This window comes from Diceros bicornis, chromosome 5 (genome assembly GCF_020826845.1).
Source record: "Diceros bicornis minor isolate mBicDic1 chromosome 5, mDicBic1.mat.cur, whole genome shotgun sequence".
NCBI classification, from domain to species: Eukaryota; Metazoa; Chordata; class Mammalia; order Perissodactyla; family Rhinocerotidae; genus Diceros; species Diceros bicornis.
This window is the reverse complement of record NC_080744.1, coordinates 89,433,627-89,443,825: the sequence shown is the minus strand read 5'-3', so window position 1 is coordinate 89,443,825 and position 10,199 is coordinate 89,433,627. Positions and strand designations below refer to the sequence as shown.

At 48.1% G+C, this 10,199-nt stretch overlaps 1 protein-coding gene across 1 annotated transcript in view; it reads left to right on the top strand.

The window, feature by feature from the left end:
- Positions 1–278: 278 nt before the first annotated feature.
- SV2B (synaptic vesicle glycoprotein 2B) overlaps positions 279–10,199 on the top strand; it is a 187,113-nt gene continuing 177,192 nt past the window's right edge. Inside the window, exon 1 of the mRNA XM_058542390.1 lies at positions 279–392. The gene's annotated coding sequence lies outside the window, so the exon portion shown is untranslated. The remainder of the gene's footprint in view (positions 393–10,199) is intronic.

Genomic DNA, 10,199 nt, shown 5'->3' with positions numbered 1-10,199 from the left:
GCAAATCCAGAGAGCCTGGGGCCTCACTGGGTTCCTTTCCACTGAGCCCCGCCTTGAATCAGAAGGGGATTTAGAAGCTAACAGCTGCCCGCCGCGAATACCTTTAATGCCCAGGCCGGGAAGAAAGCGGGTTAGGATCTGATGTCGCTGAAGCGAGGACCCAGGAGCCTCCCCACCTTCGGCGCTCGGTGCGGCGGGGGCGCGCTGCGCGCTGCGCCTGGGCAGGCGGCTGCGGCGGCGTGGGCGCGGTGATGCAGGTGTGACACCCGCCGACTCCTGCCTCCGCCCGGATCGCCCCAGCGCAGCGTTAGCTCGAGCTGCCGGCGGGGCCGCCAGGGCAGACGCTGCTCCGTCCGCACCCGGACGCGGCCTCCGGCGGAATTCCCAACCAGGTAGGGGACCGCGTTGCTCTCTCCGGCGCGTGCAGCCCCGGCCGGGCCACGGACCCCGTGCGCTCCTGGGGGATCCCCAGCTCGCCTGCCGGGGCTGAAACGTACACGCTGGTGCCTCTGAATGTTGTTTATAGTAAACGGCACAAAAGACAGGGGAAGGTCTTGGACAGCCGGCGCAGAAAAGCAAGGACTTGCCCGCTGCCTGGGGCTGCGCGCTTCTTGGAAGGTGGCGTCCCCAAGGGCTGTTTTTAAACCCTGTTTGAACTGTTAGCGCCATTCATAGTTTTGCAACTTGGGCTACTGACATTTATAACTCCGTTTCCACAAGCTTCCTAGCCACTGCTTTTAGTTTCAATTCTATTCCTATTAGATGGATTTTGTTGTTGTTGTTGGTTTGTTTTTAAAGAACAGATTAAAAACATGCTTCCACCTGGTGGCTCTGGGTTGGGGTTTGTGAGAATTTCTGTATGTGGAGGGCGCCCTCCGCGGGCGTGGGAGCCGTTTTCTTAGGGACCCAGAGAGGATTTGTTGATAGATGGATTTTAGCGCAAGGAAAAGAACATGATTTGTTCTGCAGGGATGGGTGAGCAAACGCGTTCAGCCAGGGAGGAGCGAGGCACCGCCGTTTCTTCCGCAGACGGGTGTTAGAAATCTTTGCTGTCCAGGGCTCAGCCGGGCTGCTGAAACACGATCCTTTATCCAGAGGTCACAGATGCAAACTAGCTCCGTTTAAAGGTAACTTGAAGCCGGTGTCTTGGGCTCTGATAAGAGCCGCCCAGGTGGGGTGGGGTGGCGCGCTGAGAGGTGCCTGCTCCTCTTTTTTTAAAGCCTGTTTGAGAGGTAAATGTGGGTGGCTTTGAGGATCAGGGCAGGTGAGGGATGCGAGGTGTGTGTGTTTGGGGGAGAACTGGGTACTGCAGCCAGCTCAATGGTCACTCTGGGCTATGCTGGTCTCTTCTGTGTGTCTGCCTCCTGCCCTTCCAGGAGAGGTGACTTGTCCTGCTTGCTCCAGTCCATGCAGTAGATACAGTGCAGGCTCATTCTGCATGTTTCTTGAGTCAGCAAATACTGAGCACCTAGTGTGTGCCAGAGGCCGGATTAATCCTTGGGGATGCAGACATGATGAAAACAAAAGTCCCGGCTCCCCAGAAGCTCACACCTGGTTGGGGAGAAACACCTGTAATAATGAAGTGCGATAAGTTCAGTAATGCAGGTGTGAAAAAAGAGTGGTGGGAGCGGAGAAGAGGAAGGAGTCAATTGTGGCAATGATTATTTTTACAATGAAGCCCTCAGAGATGGGGCATTACACGGATTTCAGTAGGAACTGGGTCCCTCCCTTGGTCCCTTGGTCTGTGAGTGACCCACATCGCTCTCCCACCCCATTTACATCAGGGCCGCTGGATGGGCAGAGTTTTCCCAGTCACAGCAAGGCTGGTGTTCGCTGTACGTGACCAGACCCCAGTAGACACAGACACAGGCTGACACCAAAGGAGGAGGGCGCCCAGAGCAGGTCAGGGTTTTTTGTTTTTTTTTAATGGATGGTTTTCCTAAATTCCAGAGCCAGGAAGGTTTTGAAGCAGTACTTCACAGGTCAGGGATTCTGGAAAATTCTGAGGGATTCTCAGAGCAGATGAACTTCTGCCTTCTTCCCCCCTGGATCCGTGACCTGTCTGTGCTTGTCCCAGCCCAGTTCAAAAGGAAAGCTCTGACCTTGATTATATCTAAATGGGTAGAATAGAGGAAAGCTGAAACCATTACCACCAGTCTGCTCTGGGAGATGGAAATCCAATCTCAGGAATATTTCTTCCTGGACAAAAGCTGTGGTGGGTGATGAAAAATGACAAAATGCAGAGCTCTTGTGTTGTGCATGTTTGCCAGAGATGCATATCACGTGCATTTTGTAACCTAAGCCATCATGGAGGTATGTGAAAAACAGGCTGGCGCACTGCAAGGAGCATGGGCTTTGATGCTCAAACAGACCCAGGTAAGTGTCTTGGGCAGGTTACTTAGCCTCTCTTTGTGCTTTGGTTTCCTGATCTGTAAAATGGAGATAACAATAGAGTTGTTATAATAATGACATAGTAGCTGCTTAAAAATATATGTTCATTGTGAAATGATTGTCGTATATAGATTGCTTGGCACAAAGTAGGTACTCAAGAAATGGCAGTTTGTTCATTGAGTACTTACTACGTGTCAAGTACTGCTCTATGTGTGGGGAATACAGAATTGAAGTAAATAAAGTCCCTCAAGGAGGTTAACTTGCGTGTGTGCAAGATAATGGACAAATAAATAAGTAACTAGTGTATCAGCCGATGATGCATTATAGTGGAGAGAAATAAAGCAGGCTAAGTGGAGTGGAGAGTGCTGCCAGGGGGGGGAGGAGGGTTGTTATTCTTTTATGCAGCTTGGTCAGGGAAGGCTTTGCTGATAAGTGACATTTGACCAGACCCCTGGGGAAGTGAGGGAGCCAGCCAGGCAGATGTCTGAGGAAGAGCATTCTGGGCAGAGTTACAGCACCTGCAAAAACCCTGATGCAAGAGAGAGGTGTGTTCATAAGAAAATCAGAAAGGAGGGCAAGGAGGCTGTGGTTGAGTGAGTGAGGGGAGCAGCAGTAGGACTTGAGGTCAGAGGGTAACGCGGCAAGGTCACTGGGGTCGTGCCTCTTATGATTTATATTTGTCACTAAGATTTATGACCTGAGCTCTGGTTTAAGGAATTGGCGGGAATCCTACACTCTATGTTTAGAAGAAGGCTGGCTGGTAGACATAGGTTCCTGTGGTCACTCAGAGCGTAAATGAACGCAGCAAGAAGAGGTATAAATCTTTGCAAGGCGACGAGAAGCACAGGAATTAGGCAGACAGTGCAAAACTGTTCAGATATCTTTCATCCAGATCAAGGACTGTATTTGTGCTTCTGTTGAAGCTTACTATTTTGTTTGTTTCCTTTCCCCCACAATGAAAGAAAGGGTCACCTTTAGTGAATGGTCCTGCAGGTATTGTCCTTGCTGGTTATTATTCTTTTTCCTTTGAGAGTGATAATAGTTTCTACGGTTATGGAAAGGTGTTGGAATCAACTGGAAATGTACTGGCCTTTGGTGTACCATGGGCTGCATTTACATAACATCACATGACGCATTGATTTGAGATTTCCTCCCATCTTGTAGGCTTCATATGAAAGTCACAGTTTGCTGCCGTGCCCTTTTGAGGTTTGTTCCTCTCGAGAGCGTGTCTGGGGAGTTGAGAGCTCCATCCCACAGCTGTCCGTGGTGCGGTCGGGCTACTGCAGTGTGTTCCACGGACAGAAATGGGACTGGATGCCTGAGAACCTTGTCCAAGTTTCTCTGAAATAGGATGTGGTGAGGCTGGGTCACAGTCAGGGTGGCTGGCTGGGTGTCCCCCAAGTCACCTCAGAAGGTGACATTTACCTCTGTGAATGTCCCCCAATGCTTTTAGTCTTGCTGCCTCAGAAACCTGACCTGTCTCTCGAGACCACATCACAGTGACCTTGCTCACCTGTATGCCGGTCTGTTGATTTGCAATGGCTGAGACACAGCGTGGCATGGTTAGTGTGTCTTCTTCCTGCAGACCCCCCTTCATGAGAACTAAATCACAAGGAATTTTCCTGATGAGCATGTACTCAGAGCAAAGCAACTTAGATGCAGACCTTTGGGACTGATCACACACATTAGAGCTGATCTTGGCAACAGGACTGCAGAACAAACCTCCCCCAAACTTAGTGGCTTGAAACAATAGCCATTTATTATTTTCTCACATGTCTGTGGGTTTGCTGGGCAGTTCTGCAGATCTGGGTTGAGCTTGGTTGATCTCAGCTGCCTTTGCTCAAGTGATTTTGGTCTGCTGATGGAGTGGCTGAAGGCTGGCTGCTTTAGGGTAACCTCAGCTGGGATGACGTGGCTCTGTTCCATGTGGCCTCTCATCCTCCAATAGGTGAGCCCAGCGTGTTCACGTGGTAGTGGCAGGAATCCAAGAGAGAGTGGAAACTCACATGGCCTCTTGAGGCCTAAGCTTGTAACTTCCACACTGTCACTTCATCCTGTCTATTGACAAAAGTAAGTCACAAGGCCAGCCCAGAGTGAAGGAGTAGGGAAAAGACTGCACTTTTTGATGGGAGGAACTGCACAGTCACATTACAAAGAGCATTGATATGGGGAGGGGAAGAACTGGGGATATTTTTGCAATCAATCTACCATAGGGACCTCAATATTTAAGGTCCCCTTGGCTAAGAATTCTTTTCTCTTGAGCTCTGCTTGAATGAGCAATGTCTGCAACTTGGCCTTTTTTTCTTTTTCTTTTTTTCTGTGTTTCCGTGGCTGACCAACTGTAGACATATTTTTCTTTAGCCGGTCATTCATTCACCAAATATTTATTAAGCATTCTCTATGTGCCAGCCATGTTATAGGCAGACGATACAGCAGTAAAAATAACAAGATCTATCCTCATGAAGCATTCATCCTAGTTGGAGGAGACACATAATATGTGCGTAAACAAGTAAATGTGTAATACTAGATGATGAAAGAACCTCAAGCAGGGAAGGGAGGATGGGGAGTGCCTGGTTGAGTGGGGGTTGGGGGTAGGGTGGAGTAGGGGGTGGGCATTTTATATAAAGTGATCAAAGTGTCATGAAGGAAGTGAAAGAGTGATCCATATGGAGATCTGGGGAAAGACTCTTTCAGGTAGGGAAACAAGTGCAAAGGCCCTGAGGCAGCAAAATACTGGCATGTTCCAGAGCAGCAAGGAGACTCATGTAGAAGGATCTGAGAGAGGGTGAGCATGGTGGAAGATGAGATCATAGAAATAGCAGGGAGCTAGGTAATACCGGGTCTGATAGGGCCTTGTATAGACTTTGGCTTTTACTCTGAGTGAGATGGGAAGCCACTGGAGAATTTCGAGCACAAGTTGCCATTATCTGATTTATGTTTTACAATGATCACTTGAGCTTTAGCCCTTAGAATAGACTCTGAGGGCTCAAGGGTGAAAACAGGGAGATCAGTCAGGAGGCTACTACAATGATCCGGCTGAGAGATGATGGTGGTGTGGACCAGGGTGTAGTGGTCATGGTGAGAAGTGGTCAAATTCTGGATGTATTCGATGATAAAGCAGATAGGACTTGCTGATGGGATAGATTTAGGGTATGAGAAAAAGAAGGGAGTCAAAGATGACTCCACATATTTTGACCTGCGTAACTGGAAGGAGTTGCCCTTTACTGACGTGGGGAAGGAACAATTATGGGGTTCAGTTGGACATCCAATGGGAGGTGTTAAATAGATAGTTATATATATGAGTCTAGAGTTGAAGGAAGAGGTCCTAGAAGGAGATATACATTTGATTATCATTAGCATGTTATTTATTTGTCCCTTCGATGAGCAAAGTCACTGCTGTATTATCAGTGCCCAGAATATTGCCTAGCACATGTATGTGCTCAGTGACTATTTACTGAATGAATGAATGGAACCATTTAATCACTGGAGATGACTGCAGATCTTTGCTTCAGTGGATCTAGAAGTGTGACTCCCTGAAGTTATTTCCTTTGTTTCCAAGGTCTCATGGGAGCCTTATTGTAGATTTTGTGGACTAAAAACAGATTTTAAATGTGAAGACTCCAGTTGCTTATAGCTTATAGAAAGCAATGCTTGGTGACAAGTAAGAAAGAGAAACAAGTGGAAACTGAAAAATAGCTCATACTTTCAAAAATGGAGACAAGATTTTCCAGAGAGAAGTGGTTGAAATTCAGGGGTGTGATGTTCTTGGGCTATTATTGTACTGCTCTTAATTTAAGATTAAGCAGGAGCAGGGAAGAATCTTGAAAAAGGGAGAAACTTATTTAAATCAATTTTATGCCAAGTGGAAGAGTGTCACCAGCTTGCTTGAAAAATCCCACATCTACAGCATCTTGCATAATGTGTTCCTGTTTATAAAAGGAGAGAAATAGGCAATAGCTTTACAGGGAAAGGGGAGGGATGGAATGACTTCAATCTCAAACACTGCTTGCTGTGCGTTTCCTCCCCATGGTGTGGCTGAATATGTGAGTGTGAGTTTCGTTTGCAAAGATATTGGGGGGGGGGTGTTGAAAAAAAGTAGGTACTATAATTGAAAGCGGTTTCCTGTGTGTGTGTGTGTGTGTGTGTGTGTATGTGTGTGTGTGTGTGTGTGTGTGTGTGTGTGTGTGTGTGAGAGAGAGAGAGAGAGCACCAATAGTGGGGGAAAAAAGAATTGAAGTCCAGAAGGAAGTATGAGAAAGAGATAGCAAGTTGACCTCTATTTTTGTGAGTGGGTAACAGGCCTTACCATGTGGGCATAGGATGGAGCAGTGGGGTTTAGAATCAGATAGAACTTGGTTTGAACTCAAACTTCATTTCTTTCTAGCTGAGTAAACTTGAGTAAGTTATTTAATTTCTGAGTCTTGGTTTCCTCAGTTGTAAAATGATGATGGTGGTGATGATAATAATACTCAAGTGCTCTGCAGTTCCCTTCATGCTCCTGGACTTGGAAATATGTTGGTCTAAATGTTGATTAAGGGGTCGCTGTATTTGTTGAGGGACTTAAAGATTCTGTGTGAAGAGGCAGCTGAGAACCTGTCATTTAACGTTGCCAGTGCTATTCAGAAGATTATTTGCATGGGGCCCATGCTGTTCAAAATGGAACAAGTAGATAATAATCAGCCTTGTGGGCTAGAGATTTCCAAGGTGCCTTGGAGGGAAACCAACCTTCTATTCTCTGCAATAAACTGACCCCACTAGCTCAGCTCTGCAATGTCCCATGGTTTGTTGGAATTCCATGATGAAAACTTCTGAGTCGCTTGGATTATGTAGATGCAGAAACTTTCCGTCAGATGCCTCTGGGCTTTGCTCCCACAAAATCTGCCCCATGGTGTCTTCTACTGGATAAGTCTGCTGTTCTCCCTGTTCCAGGCAAATGGTAGGCACTCAATAGATATTTATTACATGCATGAATGAGTAAATGCTGCTGTGGTTCCTCTATTGGCTGAGCCTCTTCCTGGTTATTCCTCACTGGCCTGGACAAGAAATGAGTGTAAGTCACAGTGAAGAGCTAAGTCTTCAGCACCTAGTCAGTACTCAACAGCTAATGGTTTCTCTCCCTCCACCTCCGTGCCTATGCTGCCATTCTGGCCTCCTCTAGATCAAGGAACATGCACTCAGCTTTCTGTCAGCCTTCAGACACATCAGCAGCGAGGGCCTCAGCTCCCTTGCTGCGCTACCCGTTGATCACAGCTCACCCAACAGTGTCTCGTGCTCTAGCAATGGAGACTCACACCATGGATGCCCTCCTTCAACTCACCACACAGAAGCCTGTGGTCCTAGCAAGTCTCCGGTTTTCTATAAGACTCCTGCTCCACCCACTTCCTGTCCCCTTCAGTCGTTAGAGCTTGCTTCTGTCTTGGATGGCGGTGGAGAGAGTAGCATTAACTTTCTTTTCCCAAAATTCAATTGAAAATTCTCCCCCAACCGGTGACTGTGTAATCCCTCAGGAATCGAGTTGAACTGAACCTCTTCTGTGAGCTAGATCATATAGGCCGTGTCCTTTCTCCCATTTCCACTTTACAGATGGGAGACCTGAGGCCCAGGGAAAAGAAATCACAGACAAAAGTGCCCTTAGAGAAGTGGTTGAACAACCTCATTTCTTTTCCTTCCAGCTCTGCATAGAGGCAAGAGAAGGTAATTTTGCCAGATCTCTGGGGCCTTCTAGAATCACAGCTGTCTGGGTCTGGAAGTTGGCTGTTTAAGGCAGGAGCTGGGTGCCATTAACTGCTTCCTGTGTCAACCCCAGATGACACCTGTGTTGGCAGGAGCTCTGAGCTCCTAAAACTCACCTAAGCAGAGATAGGTGTGAGTTTTCAAGGTCCTTCCATGACAGAAAGCTGCAAGTGAGTATTGCTAAGGAGATGGAATGGACGTGTCCTTGGATAAATGTGCCATCCATTGTTATTGCCTCGTGTGCAGGTTTTGTCTTAATAAATATTTCATGGACAGGTTTCTCTTCAGATCCAGAACAAGTTCAAGGTAATAGAAGGACTTATTTGAACTACAGGATCTTCATGTTTCAGAGCTGAAGGGACCTTAGAAAGCAGGAATCTAAACTCCTTACTAAGCGAAGGAGGGAGCTGAGTTCAGAGAAGGAAATGACTTATTTAAGAGCCTACAGTAAGTTCACGATGGAGAGAGGATCCAGCCCAAGTCAGGGCCGCACCAACATGAGTTCAGCTGAGGGTAGAGATTAAGAAAGAACAGGAAAACAAGGCCTGGGTTACTTCATTACTGTGCTTAGAAATCCTCTGAAACAGCACAACTAGTTTTCCCAGGCAGGTGAGAGCCTGGTTAGGCCTCTCGATAGCTTCTTCCAAAAACTCCTCTGGGATTTCCCGTGCCGACTCCCAAAGCCCAGGCCCAGGGAAGGCTGCTCTTGTTTTGCTTGCGGCCTCTGCTCTCCTGCATGCACAGAATCCAGCCGTGGCCTCTCGCCTGATCCGTGGTGCAGCAGATGGTGCTGAGGAGTGGAGCCCAGCTGGCACGTGGGCGGCTCTGAGGGAGAGGAGACGGCGTTGTGGGGTGGCCTGCTCCAGGCAGAGTGCTGGGCCTGGGGATGGGGCTGGAGGGGTCACAGCAATGGCAGGAGCTGTTGACCTTGGCCCTGGAGAGCTCCAGGGACTCAGCTCCACACTGACTCCTACCATGAGTGATGAACGCATCCCACCGTGGTCGCTTAAATGTCCATGGGTTACACGCAGCCACTTTTATTTTTTTAAGCAAAGCATAAAATTAAGCTCTAAGGAAAGGGAAGCTATAAGGAAGCAATGTAAAAGCAGTAGCTTAAAAATTAAAGTCACAGAAGACAAGCTCAAGTGGAACAATGCAGAGGTAGACTGGAAAGGGTCAGAAGCAATAGGGAAACAGGGTGGGGTGCTGAGCCAAGTTCTCCTCTCCTCCCCGTGATGGATAACTTTTCTTTTCTTGTTTCGGTGGTGCTGGCCGATGTCTGGCACAGAAGCTGTGCCGGGCTGCAGTCCTTAAGTCACGGGATGGGTGGCCTCTGTTTCCAAGTGGCCCAGTGTGCGGGCTCTTGGGGCACCACAGAGGGCTGTCAGAGGCCAGGTTAGTCCTATCAGGTTCTCAGTTTCATCTGTGTCACTCCCAGGTTGATGTCCTGGTACTTTCAGCCCATTGACTCTAGACAAGTAAGGCCCCTTCTGGTGGGCTCGACCTACTAGTCAGTTCCTGGATTCTTGAGCTTCTTTGAGATGGCAGAGGGTAAAGAGCCCCAGAGCCAGTCTCCCTAGGTTCTCAGCCTGGCTCTACTTCTTACTAATGTGAGATCTTGGGGAAGTCATTCACAGCTCTGTGCCTCAGTTTCCCAATCAGTAAAATGGGAATGATGATAGTATTACCTACTCTGTAGAGTTATGGGGAAGAAGACATCAGTTAACTTGCACAAAGGGCCTAGAACAGTGCCTGCCTCCTAGAGAGTGCTCATTGATGGCAGACATATTAAATGCCACTTCCTGAATCCAACAACTCGCTGAGGTCCATTTATGGCAGCTGCAGCTCCAGATTGAGAGTCTCACCCTAGATTCCCTGGAGCAAGCTCAGGGCTCTGGTCTGCCCCCTCTGCTCTCACCGTGGAGAGACAAGGGAATGCTTAGGGCTTGCCCATTTGGGAATCGAGGGGAACAGTCACCCTCAGGTTGTGAGGATCACCACCAGCCTTGACTCAGCACTTTAGTATCGCAAGCATGGGATCCTCACAACAACCCTTGAATAAGCAGCTTGTAAAT